Source organism: Pteropus alecto, unplaced genomic scaffold (genome assembly GCF_000325575.1).
Source record: "Pteropus alecto unplaced genomic scaffold, ASM32557v1 scaffold3, whole genome shotgun sequence".
Taxonomy (NCBI): domain Eukaryota; kingdom Metazoa; phylum Chordata; class Mammalia; order Chiroptera; family Pteropodidae; genus Pteropus; species Pteropus alecto.
In genome coordinates, this window is record NW_006442484.1 from 25,149,238 (window position 1) to 25,164,747 (window position 15,510).

Consider the following 15,510-nt stretch of genomic DNA (forward strand, 5'->3'; position numbering starts at 1 on the left):
GTCTAGTACCCACCTGGCACTATATACGGTTATTATAATATTATTGACTATATTCTCTATGCGTACTTCGCATCCCTTTGACTATTTCGTAACCACTAATTTGTACTTCTTCATCCCTTCGCCTTTTTCACCCAATCCCCAACCTCCCTCCTATCTGGCAGTCACCAGTTTGTTCTCTGTATCTACGAGTCTTTTTTCATTTTGTTTGTTTATTTATTTTGTTCTTTAGAGTTCACATATAAGTGGAATCGTATGGTATTCGTATTTCTCTGACTGATTTCACTTAGCATAATACTTGCTAGGTCCATCCATATCATCACAAATGATAAGATTTCATTTTTTTAAATGGCTGGGTAATATTCTATTGTATAAATGTACCACAACTTCTTTACCTAATCATCTATTGGTGGACACTTAGGTTGCTTCCATATCTTGGCTATTGTAAACAGCACTTGGCTATTGTGAACATAGGGGTGGGTGCATATATCTTTCGAATTTGTGTTTTGGATTTCTTTAGAAAAATATAAAGCTGAGACTTTATATCCAGGAGTCTAGATCTGGAATTCATGTGCTTAACCCCCTTACTAAGCTAATTTTCTGATTCGATGTGTGCTTTTAAAAATCTATATCTATAATTCTTATAATTTATGTAGTTCTCTATATTTCTATTACATTGAGTATTTTAATTGTGTAGTTCTAATCTTGTATATCTTTTTTAATTTCTTGTCTATCAGTTTCTGAAAAATGTATATTGACTGTAGATTGATCCATTTCTCATTGTAACTGTCATTTTTGTGTCAATTATTTTTAGGATATAGTTAGGTATATATTTTCAGAGTTTTTATTTCTCGCTAAAGATTTTCATTCTACAATTATATATCTTCTTTATCAATTTTTTTAAGTAATAAGAGAATCAAAGGAAAATAGACCTGAGATCCCAAAACAACTTCATCATTTCAATGTGAAGTTCCGACTCCCAGTCACAAACAAATAATAATTAATTTTGTAACAGCAATAGAGTAGGTCTCTTATCCAACACAATTTGAAGCTGTAGTTTATTCATTAATTGAAAAAGATTTATTAAAGCAAAGAATCATAAAAAAATACTTATAATTAAACGCTTAGTTTTAACTTAAAATATATAAATATAAGTTCAGTCAGCAATCTTTTTAGATCAAATCCTTTCTCTAATTATGAGTTTACTTATTGGAGTACATTTGTCTTTATACCAACAACATAACATCAGATATTTCTTTTGTTTTGTTTTTGACTTTGGAGAGGAACAAGAACTCAGAGACATTTACAGGATGGTCTAAATGCAGAATTATTCACAATTTTTAAGATTTTTCCCCCCAAGATTCTCCTCTTTCCCATCTTATTTGACCTCATTTTTTTCAGAGGCTGATGTTAAAAGCTATACTTTAACTTAATTTTTATGGAAAGAGTCATTCTCTTTTTATACTTATATTTTATCAATTTACACAATATTTTATTAAATTCCTAAATGACACCAGCAATTATTATTGGCTCAGACAGCTTTGGAAAAAACAAGTGATATTGGAAAGCATACAACTTAAGTGGTAAGAGCACAGGTAAACATTCATCTGTTTTCAAATGGAAATGCTGTTTTGATTAATTCAGTGATTTGTTTAAGTAGAGGTTAGTTAAGAGTTTCCTCTGTGTTCAAAGCAGAATATGTTCTTCAAGTAAATAAAGGCAAAATTACTGAAAAGTTACATCTAACAGATGTCATTTTTAGAAAACAACTTCTTAGGAGTAAAATTGCCTTTATAAGTTAAGATACCTGTAGACCAGCAATGTTCATGTTAAAAATGTCATGGATCTATGATACTGAAGCTGTTTTTAACATATGTGCAAAGAAATTCATCTTATACTAGGAAAGTTGACATTTTTTAAAGCTCCATTTATGATACTACCCAACACACGTTCTCCACTTCAATTTGATCAGGCTCTTGCATGTCAGGGGTGTTTTATCTCAGTAAACGTATATAAGATTGAGTTGAAAAAAAATTGAAGTCATCTTTACAAAGTCTTTCTTTTCTAGCTTATGTAGAAATGATAGAATCAAAAGGACTAGAAGAATATCAAGCTCAGAGGAGATTCTTCAGAGTTTTCCAAATGTTGGACACAAATAGAAATTTTAAAAATATATTAAGTATTTTAACCCTATAATAAAAGTAACATGCACGCTCAAGTGTGTTATACTTAATTGTAACACATGAACGTATCATGAAACAAAAATAAGCTGTACTGCTGGTTTATATTTTTATGGACTACTGACTAAAGCTTTGCTATTTTTAACTACATATTTGTAATTTTTAACTAGATATTTGAACTTTTTATGAGTATTTTTATTTTTAAGTTTTTCGCTAGGCTTTTAAAAGAATTGAGTCCATTATTATATATCCAATCAAATTAGGCAAACAAGAACACTACTGCAACATATGTAGGCTCCATTGAATAGGAGCATCTTCTTGCCTGTATTCTTTTCACCCCTTAACAGCTTCGCAATGGCAAATTAATGTGATAAAATTATATTAAAGAAAATTTCTTGCTTAATTTAAGTTTTGGGTAATTCTTGCCCATATTTTGTATTCATGACCAGATACATGAGTAATGAATTGATATAATCATTCAGTTTTGGAAACAAGATTTTCTTTATTCCTTCTTCAAGCTTCTAGACTATTTTAATAGCAAAGATCTTAATATTGCCAAAGCCAAATTAGCTAATTTAAAAATGTTGCCATTTGCAGTAGTTTTTTTAACATTGAGAATCATCTCAATATTATAAAGCCAAAACAAAATGAATTTGTCAATGATGATGATTTAAAATTGCAATGGTCACCCATGTTCCTTGGTTTTATACTTTTTATTAATCAATAGTTCATTATAATTATTGATGGATTTTTATAATACTATAATTTGATCTTATAAAATGAATTATTACTAACAAATCTTTTTCTGTTTTATATAATGGAGGTTTCATTTAGAGTTTATTAGACAAGAAAGATCCAATCTATTAATTTTATAAATTGAAAAATTAAAGCCCAGGTTAAGTGTCTTGCTCAAAGTTATACAGATAGAAAATTGCAGATACCAAACTTTTTAACACTTAGTTCACTGTTCTCTCTATTATTTGTTACCTAATCTGTGAGTTCCTATAGTATATTTAGTTCATGCCATGCCATTTAGCATTTAATGACATGGTTTGTATGCAGACATTTATTTATTTATTCAACAAGTAATTTTCTTTGTGCCAGGAACTCTTCTAGGAGACATTCTCTGAATCTAGAAATTGTGCTGAAAATAAAATAAGAAAAGTGATTCTATTCAACCTCCATTTAATTTTAGTTTAATGCACACCTGCAATTAGCTTTGTGTATGACTGGGTGGTTTTAATATATTATTAACAAGAACTTTTCTACTTATGGTTATATTTTAGGGGAATTAAAAGTTCTTTACTGTTTTAAAAGGTGAAAAAAACAAATAATTCAACTCAAAGCACTCTCTTTGCACACCGTGAACCTGGTATATTGTCTGGCAACCACAAACTTTATAAAGATATATATAAAACAATTTGTACTTCTTAATCCCTTCACCTTTTTCACCCAGTCCCTGCCCCTCCCCCCCCAAATCTGGCAATCATATGGCATAGGGAATATAGTCAATAATATGGCCATAAGTATGTATAGTGCCAGGTCAGTACTAGGCTAGTCAGAGGGAACAATTATTAATGTCTAACCACTATGCTGTACACCTGAAACTAATATAAAATAATACTGAATGTCAACTCTAACTGAAAAATAAAAATTTTTTAAATAAAAAATAAAAAAATACTCAAAGAAGACCTCAATTTAAAAAAGCACACACATTCAGGCATTCAAACACCAAATACTTACTTAAGGCCTACAAAGTGATAGGTAATGGACTTGGCACTGGAGATACAATGATAAATTATGCATCATTGAATACTGAATTTCCACAAAGTTCAAGTTCCTTAACCAAATACTCAAAGGTTCTCCTTTTGGGAGAATGCATAATTTATTAGCTAGGTCTCCTTGAGTTAAAAGTAAGAGAAACACAACTCAAATTAGATTAAGGGAAACAAAAAAATTGGGGGGGCAGCGGGGAGGGGGCTCATGTAACAAACCTAGAGAGTCAGAATGTCTCAGGGTATGGCTGGATCCAGGGGCCAAAACAATGTCACCAAACTTTCACTGGCTGCATTTCTGTATTTTGGTTCCTCCTTCCTCTATTTTGGTTTTATTCTCACGAATATTTTCTTTTGGAGCTCCCAATAACTCTAGGCCTTCATACTCATAGTTAGGTGATGGAGTAAATAATTGTGTAAGTTAAACCTAAAAGTGCATCATGTCTATAGCCATTACAAAAGAATGGAGAAAATATTCTTCCAGTATATAAAAACTTTTATATGATTCATGAAAGAAATACTCTCATCATTGATTTAGCTGCCTTATTTTCATCTTACTCATTAATGTAAATAAAAATATATATTAACTATTCATGTTGAGACTATACTCAGTCATAACCTACAACATAAGTTGGCTAATATTCAAGAGTTGGACAAAAATCAAAAACATTCTCTGAGAATGAACCAGCTATTTAAAATTTACAATAAAGGGTATTGTATATTTTATTATTATTCGTAAAATGTGTGCTATACATCTTTTATGTCAAAAAATTGTAATAAAAAATTTCAAAAGAGGAAAAAAGATATATGAAATGAATGTAGATCAAACACAGTACGGTAAGTGCTGTTACATAAACAGCACTGTAGAATGAGAGAGGAATGAACAAGTCACTCTAAGCAAGAAACCAAATGGGGCTTCATGAAGGAGATGTCCTTAGAGTTTAGTTAAAGAACAGAAGGTTGCTTTAAGAAAATGGGAGGAAATCTTTCTAAGTCCAGGGAAAAACACATGCATAGTAGTAGAGTTGTGAATAGCCCTGGCATTTCCAAGAAAGTTTAATGCAACAAGATACTAGAGTGTCTTAGGAGGAGTGGTGAGTGTTTGTGCCCATTAGGTGATTAAAGAATAGAAGTAATGAAATGTGAAAACTTCTTATTTTGTATCCTAGGTATTCCTGATGCTTCTACCTATTTCTATTCCTAAATGTTAAGTTCTTTGAGAACACTGATAGTATTTTGTACTTCCCCATCTTATGGTGATAAGTGCAATGCTGAGTATGGCCAGGGCTCAGTATATGCTTACTGACTAATTGTGCTCATCATTCACTCAACAAATATTTTTGGCTCCTGCCTGTGTAAGGTTCTGTACTTTGTGCTATGAGAAATAAAAAAGTTTTGATACAAAACCAGTCTTTAAGGAGCTAGTAAATCTAAAGCAAAAAAATGGTAGGTTTTTGTCTGTTATGATGATATATCTATGTATTTATGAAGCTTACATTTTTATCCAAGGAAACTGACAATAATAAGGTAAATAGTAAATTATATAATATGTTAGATAATGATAAGTACTAAGGAGAAAAAAATAAAGTAGAAAAGGGGGGTATAAATTATCAGAGAGGAAAAGAGAAGGTAAAGTTACTTAATTTCTCCTATCTCAGTTTTCTCAACTCTAGAAAAAAAAACTGATAGCACTTACACAGTTGTGACAAGGATTAAATTAGTTAATATATGTATAAAATCTCAGTGCAGTTTCCAAAAGATGATAAGATAAATGTAACCTGATTTTATTTATACATTAGGCTAAAATAATTTTAGTGTAATAGTCATCTTATTTTCATTACCTATGGACTTTTTTTTATTAAAGAATATACTTCCAAATAGTTTTGAACTATTCTTTCTATTAGCTAAGACTCCCTCATCCATATCTTGCTTCTTTTAGCTTCTGCTTTGAATGTATTCACATCTAATATTACTTTCTTACTGAAATGAATCATTGTTCTTTGATAGTATTTCTTCTAGAAAACAGTATTTGTTTATCTAGATGTCTGGTAATCATTTTCTATTTCAGGCATCAGGCAGGCATCCAGATCTTTCTGTGGAAAATACTCATTAATGCCTCATGACTTATCACATCTCAAGGTTAAAAGATCTGACAAAATGAGATCTTTATGTTTGTTTACCAGCTAAAAATGAGTACAATATTGGAATTGTTATTACCAAACAGAAATGTAAAACCTTCACTATTAAACTTTTGGAACTTAAATCATTTGCATGGATTAGGCGAAGTTTCAGGTCTCCTCAGGCCTATCTAATGTCTATGTAACTTTAGGTGTATTCACACACACACACACACACACACACACACACACACACACACCCCTTTCTCTGATCTCTGAAAACTACTCTTTCTTTGTGCTCATTTAGCACTCCATGCTTAGCCCTATCCTAGCTGGTATCATTCAATGTTGTAATTACCTGGTTACTTAACTGCCCAACTCCCCGCCCTCTACCCCCTGGGCACTGATCTCCCTGAGAAGGGGACTGTGTTCTCTTTATGTTTGGGTTCCTACTGTCCATCCAGTGCCATGCATGTAGTTGCCCAATAAATACTTAAAATTTTAAATATAATGCCTGGACTATCTTTAGTATATCAGATTTATAGAAACGTAGTTTTTTAACTTTGGCCCCAAATCCCTTAGTTGCTCCTTGTCTCTCTGGCTGCTTTCTGAAGAAGAGCCATGCTCAAGCATGCTGCTACACCGTGTCCTACACATTCCCTATCCTGCTTTGGCACTAAATCAAAAAGGAAAAGAAAAAGTAGGCTTGCTATCAGGAAGGACCTCAAAGGTGGAGGAGCATCCTGTGGAGTAACTATGGCCTGAGATGTGGTCCTTACTCTTCCAATTTAAAAAATTGGTTTTTTCATTGCTCAAGAGTGATGGGGCTCTAGTGTCTGACACAGGACATCTATATTTACAAGAAATTAATTTATGAGCTGGGTGACCCATTTGTTTATTTTCATTGACTCAAATATACGTACCTGGTATCCAAGTCACTAACTTGATATCAAAGCACCTGTGAAATCCACCAGATAATCAGAAGGTTGTTCAAGGACCGTGGGAAGAGAACTGTCACAATCCTAGATTGTCGCAAGGATTATTTTACCCAGGCTGAAGAAGAGCCTTGTCAATGTCTCTGAAGGCTAAAAGAAAATAGAGTAAGGAGTGAGGTCTCAAGCACTCTTTTGAAATTCCTTATAAAATTTCTTTTCTTATTTACTAAAAGAAAATAATAATATAAATCAGAAAATAAAACAATGGCATTTTATAATTCTTAATAATATAATGTACAATTTGGTTTCATAATTCTTTGATCCTAAGATAAGTTCCTTAGATAATAATAATGTGATATTGCTGATGATGGTGCTAAGAAAGAAGGCAAGGCAGAGTACTAAAGTTGGATGACAGTTTTCCGTACCCTCTACCTCCTCTAATTCAAGAATCACCACAGTCCCAGAGTCAACTCAATTTCATTAAGAACGTTAACTATGTGCTTGTGGTTTTCGCTGGTGTACTGGTGCTCCTACATCTACTAATAATGCATGATGATTCACTAAGAGTTCACCTTCCACTCTGATGAAGAAACTGAAGCATAAATTAAGTAGTCATTTAACAAAGTAATAAGTTGTACCTCTCATCAAGGGCCAAAAGTGAGCCCTTCAAGCCTTATCCCAAGGTCCATTCTATTCCAGAGGCTGGAAACCCAAGTGCCTACAGAGGCCAGGCTGGTGGGAATGAAGCAGGAAGCCAGTGCGCTGGATTGGAGAGCCAAGTCCTTACTGAAGGAGCAGCCACTGCTGCGTTCCAGATAATTGCTGCAAGGCACGAATGTTGGCCTAGTGTTACCACATTGTCCCGTTTCTCAGGTAAGGCAGGAAATGAAAAATTTTTAGTGAAATATTTTGATTTGAATATTGTCAATTAATTCACTTTTATTATTATTCTCAAAATGGGTTCAAGCCAAGCACTGACTCTGACAGGTGGGATTTGTCCAAGAACTTTCCTGTTTTGTAACTTGGTCCTAAATTTTGCTTACCTATTTGTTAAATTGAAGACTTTATTTTTTATAGATTTTGCTTTTTTCTTCAACATGTTCTCTAAAATACTCTATGCCTGATTTTGTGATACTGAAACTCCCTTCCTCTCCACCATAGTATTTAGTGCATAAATTTTCTTTGGCTGCTGCTACATTTTCTCTGCCTCTCTCAGTATTCCATTCAGCAGGTAAATGCTCAATGTAGTCTCCTTGAGACACTTGATATGACACCACTAAACATCTACAGGTATTATTATCTACTCATTTTGTTACTGCTGGGTAAGCTGCACAGACAACAGTAAAAGATCATTTATTTCGTGGGGCTTAAAGATTGTATGCTTTGGGCTCTCCTTTGAGAATCTACACAGAGATAATCTTTCTCCTCTTGCTTCTTGGGAGGCCTTGTCAAACAATTTATTAGACTTTAGTTATCTTTTACATTTGGTTATGTTTGCTGGAGATGTTGATTAGACTTAAGTGTTCCTAGATATTTATAATTATTTAGAGACAATGTCTTTGGGTGGGTTTCTTCAATAGCTAAGGAATCTTCCTATTTTCACTTTAAGAGTAACCTGATTTTCAAAGTTACTGAAGAGTCTCGTTATCTCTATACAGAACTGATTACTCCGAGTAGGAACTTAACATCATTGCCAGGTGAATTGAAGAATGCTAAACATTTCTAAGTAGGAGTATATAAATATTAGTTGTTAATTGTACAACCCCAAATGGACATAATTCACAATTGTTTCATTAGTACAGTTTTGGGGAAAAACAATATTAATGTATATCATTTTTAAACAGTGATTTTGCCAATATATATTGAGATGTACTTTGAGTAGCCAAAATACCAGTAATGCATGGATAAGTTGTGAAAATTACCCCTCAAACTTGCTTAGTGTACTCTTAAATAGATTAAGAGCAATGTTTCTAAATATTCTCTTTAAGAAATTTTACTCTACTATAGAAAAACAAAAATAGCAAACTATACTGATGACTAATATATAGAAATAAATTATAAATAATTTTCCCTCAATATAGTGAATTTATCATTTAGTTCATAAGTGTTCTCTTTTATTACTGTACTTTGAAACAGTACTCTAAATGTTTTTGTTTCTTAAGGATATGTGTTTGGGAACTGGTGATTATTCACTTTTTAGCTTTTAAGATGGTAAAATGAATAGTGAGCATTTTCTACATATGCCTATAGACCTTCACTTTTCACTTTTTTATATTTTTAAAGCCACAAAGGGAAACTTTAACTTGAAGTTAACTGTCTCAATTGGTTTTTGTTTGCCATTATGTGCTCTGGCAAGAGAAAGCTCAGTTATGTGTGGTAATATATGCGAATTACTGGATATTATATGGGGAAATTACGAGGGGAACCCAGTATAGACTTGGAAAGCCAAATAAAGATTAGGGAAACCTGGAAGGCCTCCCTGAGGAAGTGACATGTAAACTGAGATAAATAGATGTTGATTTAGTGAAGAACAAGAGAGTCAGGATGGGAGATGGTATGTATACTTTGGCCTCCTCTTTCTAGAGTCCACACAGAGATAGATGATCTTCCTCCTTTTGCTTCTTGAAAGACCTTATCAGACAACTTATGAGAAGCAGAAAAGTTAAGAGTGACACCTGAGGCATTTTATAACCAAACGGATAGCCTTAATTTTTCTTTCTAGTATTTAGATCATCCAGGTTAATGCAGTATTCTTTCTGACTTTCCATATCTTTTTCTCTACTTGGCTAAAACAAAGAGTAATAATAGCATAATACTAGGCACAAAGCTTGTAACTATTTCTAACAGAAAGTTTCCCTAATGCTTTTGAGAATCAGAAAGTATTAATTAGCTGTTCTATAGATATAACATTTAAGTTTTTGGAAATAATTTTTTTTCTGATTATAGAGTCAATATATTTTTATTACAGAAAATTTTGAAACTACAAAAAAGCAATGAAAAAATAAAAATCACTCATGTTCTCACTGCCCGGAGACAACCACTGGGAGCATAGTGCTATTTTATTCCTATATGTACGTATATAGGAACACTTTTGTAAATGAAGATTTGTAATAATCTACACAATTTTGTAGTTTTTTTTTTCAGCTTACAGTATCATGGACTTCTCCCAGTGCTATTAAATTTCCTAGGACATTTTAATATTATGATTTTAATAGCTATGTATAAATGATAACAATTTGGATATTTATGATGTGCTGGATACTGATTTAAGACTTTTAACTTATATGCCCAGAACAATTCTATGATCATTTTATAAGGAAAGAAAATTTAAAACTTGCCCAAGGTTATGAGCTATTAAAGGGTAGAGCTACATAGCTTCTCAATTCTGTAACATTTAAATAAGACTCTATTTTAGACTTTCAGTTTGTTTCCAGTATAGTTTTTGGCTATTTGAAATAATACCCATGATTCTGTGGGTTGGCAATGTTGGTTGAGTTCACTTGTATGTCTGGGGCCTCAGCTGGACTGGCCGGACCAGCTCGACTTCTCTCTCTCCACATGATCTATCATCCTCGAGGTGGCTAGATCAGATTTTTCATATGACAATGGCACTATAAGAAGCAGGAGTAGAAGATGCAAGCCCTTTGGAGGTTTAGTCTCAACTTGAATAGTATCACATCCACCATATTGCATTGTTCAAAGCAAATCACAAGGCCAGCCTAGAGGTGTAGAGTAGTAAATCCCACTTCGTGATGGAAGGAGCTACAAAATATTTGTAGCCAATGCAGTCTTCTACATTTAGCATTTAGTTCTCTGAAGGCTTCTGTGTCACTAGAATGTACGAGTTGCCGGACTTTAGTAGCAAGAAATGGCCTGGTATAAATAATCCTCCTGACCATAGTCGGACATAGGCCAGGATGCTTGTTACCTTGATTCTGAGGACTGGCCTGACTCTCAGGAGCCTATCTCTATTCCATTTTTTGTGTATGTGAAAAAATGTAGGCTTCCTATATGAATGGGGTCCCTCATGTACAGGTCATGAACTTTTACACTCTTCTGCAATGAAAGGGCAAGTACATCTGGAACTAGAGAGCTTCAGTGATCAGGAGAGGAAAGATGTTTTTAAAGTATCCTGATACAACAAACATAAGTGTACTGTGGGTAGTTTGGAGTGAGTAAGGAGAGACTGACAGAGCTTAGATCTCTTACAAAGGATGTATCTGAGAGGTATGTTTTGGAAGAAGTGGCTGCACAGTGAAGATAAGAACCAAATGAGAATAATAACCAGAGTAAAAATAGGGCTGATCTATTGGAAGGTTTTTAAAAAATGAAAGAAGATATAACTGCAAGATAAGTGTGCTCATAAGTAAAAATGCATAGCTTGCATAAATAGATGAAAGGTGAAACTGATGGGAAAGTTGGATAGAGGGGGCTGGCTAAATGCTCTGAAGGAGCTGTTTAAATTATTGATATATGGGTGAAAGGTAATTGAAAAGGGAAAATGTCATTTAGGGTTACTCTAACAAGCCTAATTTAACTAATAATGATGGAAAGATTATGTGTATATCCATTTATTACCGAATCAAATGATAATTAAGTTATAGTCACTCAGCATTACTCTCCAAAATGCTAATGCTGACATTTTTTAACCCAATCATATCTGTCGTTGTGTGGACATATTGCTTTGGAATTTAAGCATAGAGGTAGATTTTACATGAGCTCATTCTCAATTGGAGAACATGAGGTGTTCTCTCTTGCAAATGTAGGAATGGAGTGGACTTTTTATGTAACTTATTTCATGAGCTAAGTTTATAATCATAATATTAAAAAGTATAAATGATTATTTAGGTTTATATAACTTCCATATTGGTGTTTTACCCAATTTACATAGTCTCATCTTGATAAATTAATTGTTCATTGAGTATTCATTCTGTGCTACTGTGTATCCAAATAACCCCACTGAACACAAGATCAATGTGTGATATGCCGTTATAAACATTTCAATAGAATTTACTCATAATATCACATGGTTCAAAAAATCAATTCATTATTTTTACCATTAATTAAGTTTGTGTGACATTATTCAGAAGAATTTATTATGTTTGATGTTACTCAGAAGATTTATGAAGAGTATCTGCTTATTTTTCTGGTGTTATATTCTCTGATATTTAGTCTTTGTGGTATTTGGGTATAATTTTTAAAATTTGCATTAACATTGCATAGTGAGTTGATTCTTAGGTTGACAAGAATGTCAGTAAAGCAGATTGAGAAAAAGGTCTCTTGCATTAATTTTAATTTTTATATCGTTGCATTTATTTCAGTGTTTCCTTTATTAATTCAATGGAAGTATGTATATGTATATATATATATATATACATATATATATACCACTTATATATACCCCAATATATATACATATATATATACCACTGATATATACCCCAATATATATGTATACCCCAATATATATATATGTATACATGTATACCGCAATATATATATGGACATAAATATACATATATATATACCACTTATATATACCCCAATAAATAAAACTGATGCACTTTACAAATAAAGTATGAAGTTAGAATTTTGTTAGAAGCTCTATCATACTTTTTCTACACAAAAATTATCACTCAGATTATGAGATTATTAGGGACAAATCTAGAGCAAAAATCTTTTGTGTATTTTTTCACAATACATACTCATTGGCTTCTACTGGCTTCTTTTAAAAACTCTTTTTCATTTTAGATGCATATTGCTAAAACTTTATGAGCCTTCATGGTAAAAATCAGAATATAAAATTATGTTGACTAATTAGAATATGCATAGTCTTCAGAGAGTATTTAAGCACCTGCAATAGAATAAGTACAATACCAGAAACTGTGAATATAGAAGGGTCCTAGAGAGACAAGATTCCTGCCCTACAGGAATTTACATTCCTGTGGAGATAGTCAATAAACAAATAAATGATAAGAAAAAAATCAGATAATAAGAGGAATCAGTGAATTAACAAAATGTGAGAGAGTACCTAGGGTTTACAATATAGTCTCTCTGAGGAGGTAACCTCTAATTAGAATTCTTCATGGTCAGAAAAAACCAATGTAAAGAAGTACATCAAGTCACTAAAATTCAAGTCACCAAAAGCAAATTCTCATAGAGTAATTTGCATATTGAAAGAAAGAAGGAAATGAAAACAGTGGTAAAATTGTGACATATATTCTCCTTAGAACACACACATACATACACACACACCACTTTTTGAATTTCCTTATTAGTGCTACCAAAACTGTTTGTGAAATAAATTCAAATTATGTCCTAAATATAAGATCTATTCCTGATCCAGAATATTAGTGAAATGGAGGTGCCTTTCATATTACATGATTGTTTCTGTATTAACCTGTATCTGTTGGGCTTAAACCAAGCCATATAAACAAGGTGGGCCATAATGCAATCCTTAGGGGAGGTGACTGGAAAATATTGTAGATATGTAGCTTTTATGTTAAATTTATAAAAATTAGAAAAGAGGACTGTTGTTTATTTTATACAAACTATAAAAAAGCTTGGCTAAATCTTGAATGATGGGTTTGCATAGAAAATAAAGTTATCAGAATCTTGGAAGCATGAAGAATAGATTTTAATATTTCCCAATAGAGGGCTTGCATGGGTTTCAAACATTTGAGAAGTATAGCCTGAAATGTTTTCTTAAAACTACCCTCCTGGCACCTTAAGAAATTTGTGAAGGGCCCTAGATTTATGCAATTCTGTTTTAACAAATAATTATAAATGAATTATCAAAATGATCATAGATTTATATGTAGGAATGTTTATCTCAGATTTATTTGTAATTGTGAGAATTTGGGAGAAAAATCTATGTAATTAAGTAATTTATATACATCTATCCAAGAAAAGTCTATCCAGCAATCAAAAGCCATATTTTGAAAAAAAAAAAATTTACTGCCATATCATAAAATACTCAGGAGAAAAATAAAGTACAAAGTGGTAATGACTCAATATTTAAAGACAAAGGACACATTTTATACACAGAAAAAAATTGGAATCAGTACAACTACTTTGGAGAACAATTTGGCAATGCCTGTAAAGTTGAAAATGTGCAGACTCTACATACAAACATTAATATGATTGATCTACTAATAGATGAATAGTTGTATAATCATATGATAGAATGCTATTTAGATGTTAAATATTAATGAATTGGATCAATGTATCTGCAACAGAGATAGATCAATATATCTCAACAAAGATAGCTTTCAAAACAATGTCGAATTTTAAAAGCAAGTTGGAGAATGATATATATGTATAATAGTATTTATGTAAAATTTTAAAACACATAAAACTGTACCAAATATTGTTTACATATACACATATAAGGAATAAACACATGAAAACACAGCCTGGAAGGATACAGACCAGAACCAGTGATAGTGGTTGCCTCCAGGGTTCAAGGGAGGGGTCTAAAACTAAAAAGGAAATTAGGGTGTTGGAGGGGGTAGTATTTAACTTCCTCTTAATGTTAAGTCTTTACTTTAAAAAATAATTAGAACTGACAAAATGCTTACATCATGAATTTGGAATGGTACTTTATTATTTATGATATTAAACTCTTTTTTTTAAGGTATGCTTTTAAGATTTTCTGAAATCAGTGGTTGAAAGAAGGTACATCTATGTTTACAGTGGTTAGTATTCAGCAGTAAAATTACAGTTCAATTTTATTTTCATCTTCAAACTTCTCTGCATTTTCCAAATTCACGAACTGAATGTTGAGAAAATTAGTGCCGCTTACAGATAAATAAATGATAACTATATAGTTACTGGACTCTGCTCTAGGAAGGGTTTTTAAAGCCCTTATAATCAGGCTGCCTCTAGAAGGCGGAAGTATCACAAAAAAAAAGGAAGATCCTCCCAGAGACAAAATGAAGTAGAGGGCCGGCTGCCTATAAGGTTTGGAGATATAAAACCGGTCATGTCCAGGGAAGGGAGGCAGGGGCATTAGTCTAAGCCAGTCTCAAACTTGAGCATGCATCAGAATCACCTACCAGTCTTGTTAAAAAAACAGATTCCCCCCCAGAGTTTCTAATTCAGTAAGTCTGGGGTCTGGCCTGTGAATTTGCATTTCTGACAAGTTGCCAGATGTTACTATCACGATGTTGTCTCATGAACATGCTTTTAGAACTTCTGGTTTAAGTAAAACCCAGCCATCAGATATTTATATTTCAGTTGCTGAAATCTGAGGGAGACATTTGGCAGAAATCACTCCAATGTTATTATCTGGCAGATCCACAAATTACTGAATGGAACAAGCCAGCCAGTCTCGAGGAAGACAGAGTCACATGCAAGAGCAGGCTGACCAAAAAAAAAAAAAAAAAAGTAGGACAAATGACAGCTGGTCCAATCTAATGATCAGAGACCACTAAAGGTGTGTTTTTTTTTTTTTGGGGGGGGGGGGTTTGTTGTTTTTTAGTAAAAGTGAGGTAACAAAGTGACT

The 15,510-nt window shown here is 32.7% G+C and overlaps 1 protein-coding gene across 1 annotated transcript in view; it reads left to right on the forward strand.

The window, feature by feature from the left end:
* Nucleotides 1–15,510, forward strand: part of MBD5 (methyl-CpG binding domain protein 5) — a 117,045-nt gene that overhangs the window by 47,169 nt on the left and 54,366 nt on the right. The window contains exon 2 of the mRNA XM_025039251.1: nt 7,704–7,877. The gene's annotated coding sequence lies outside the window, so the exon portion shown is untranslated. The remainder of the gene's footprint in view (nt 1–7,703; nt 7,878–15,510) is intronic.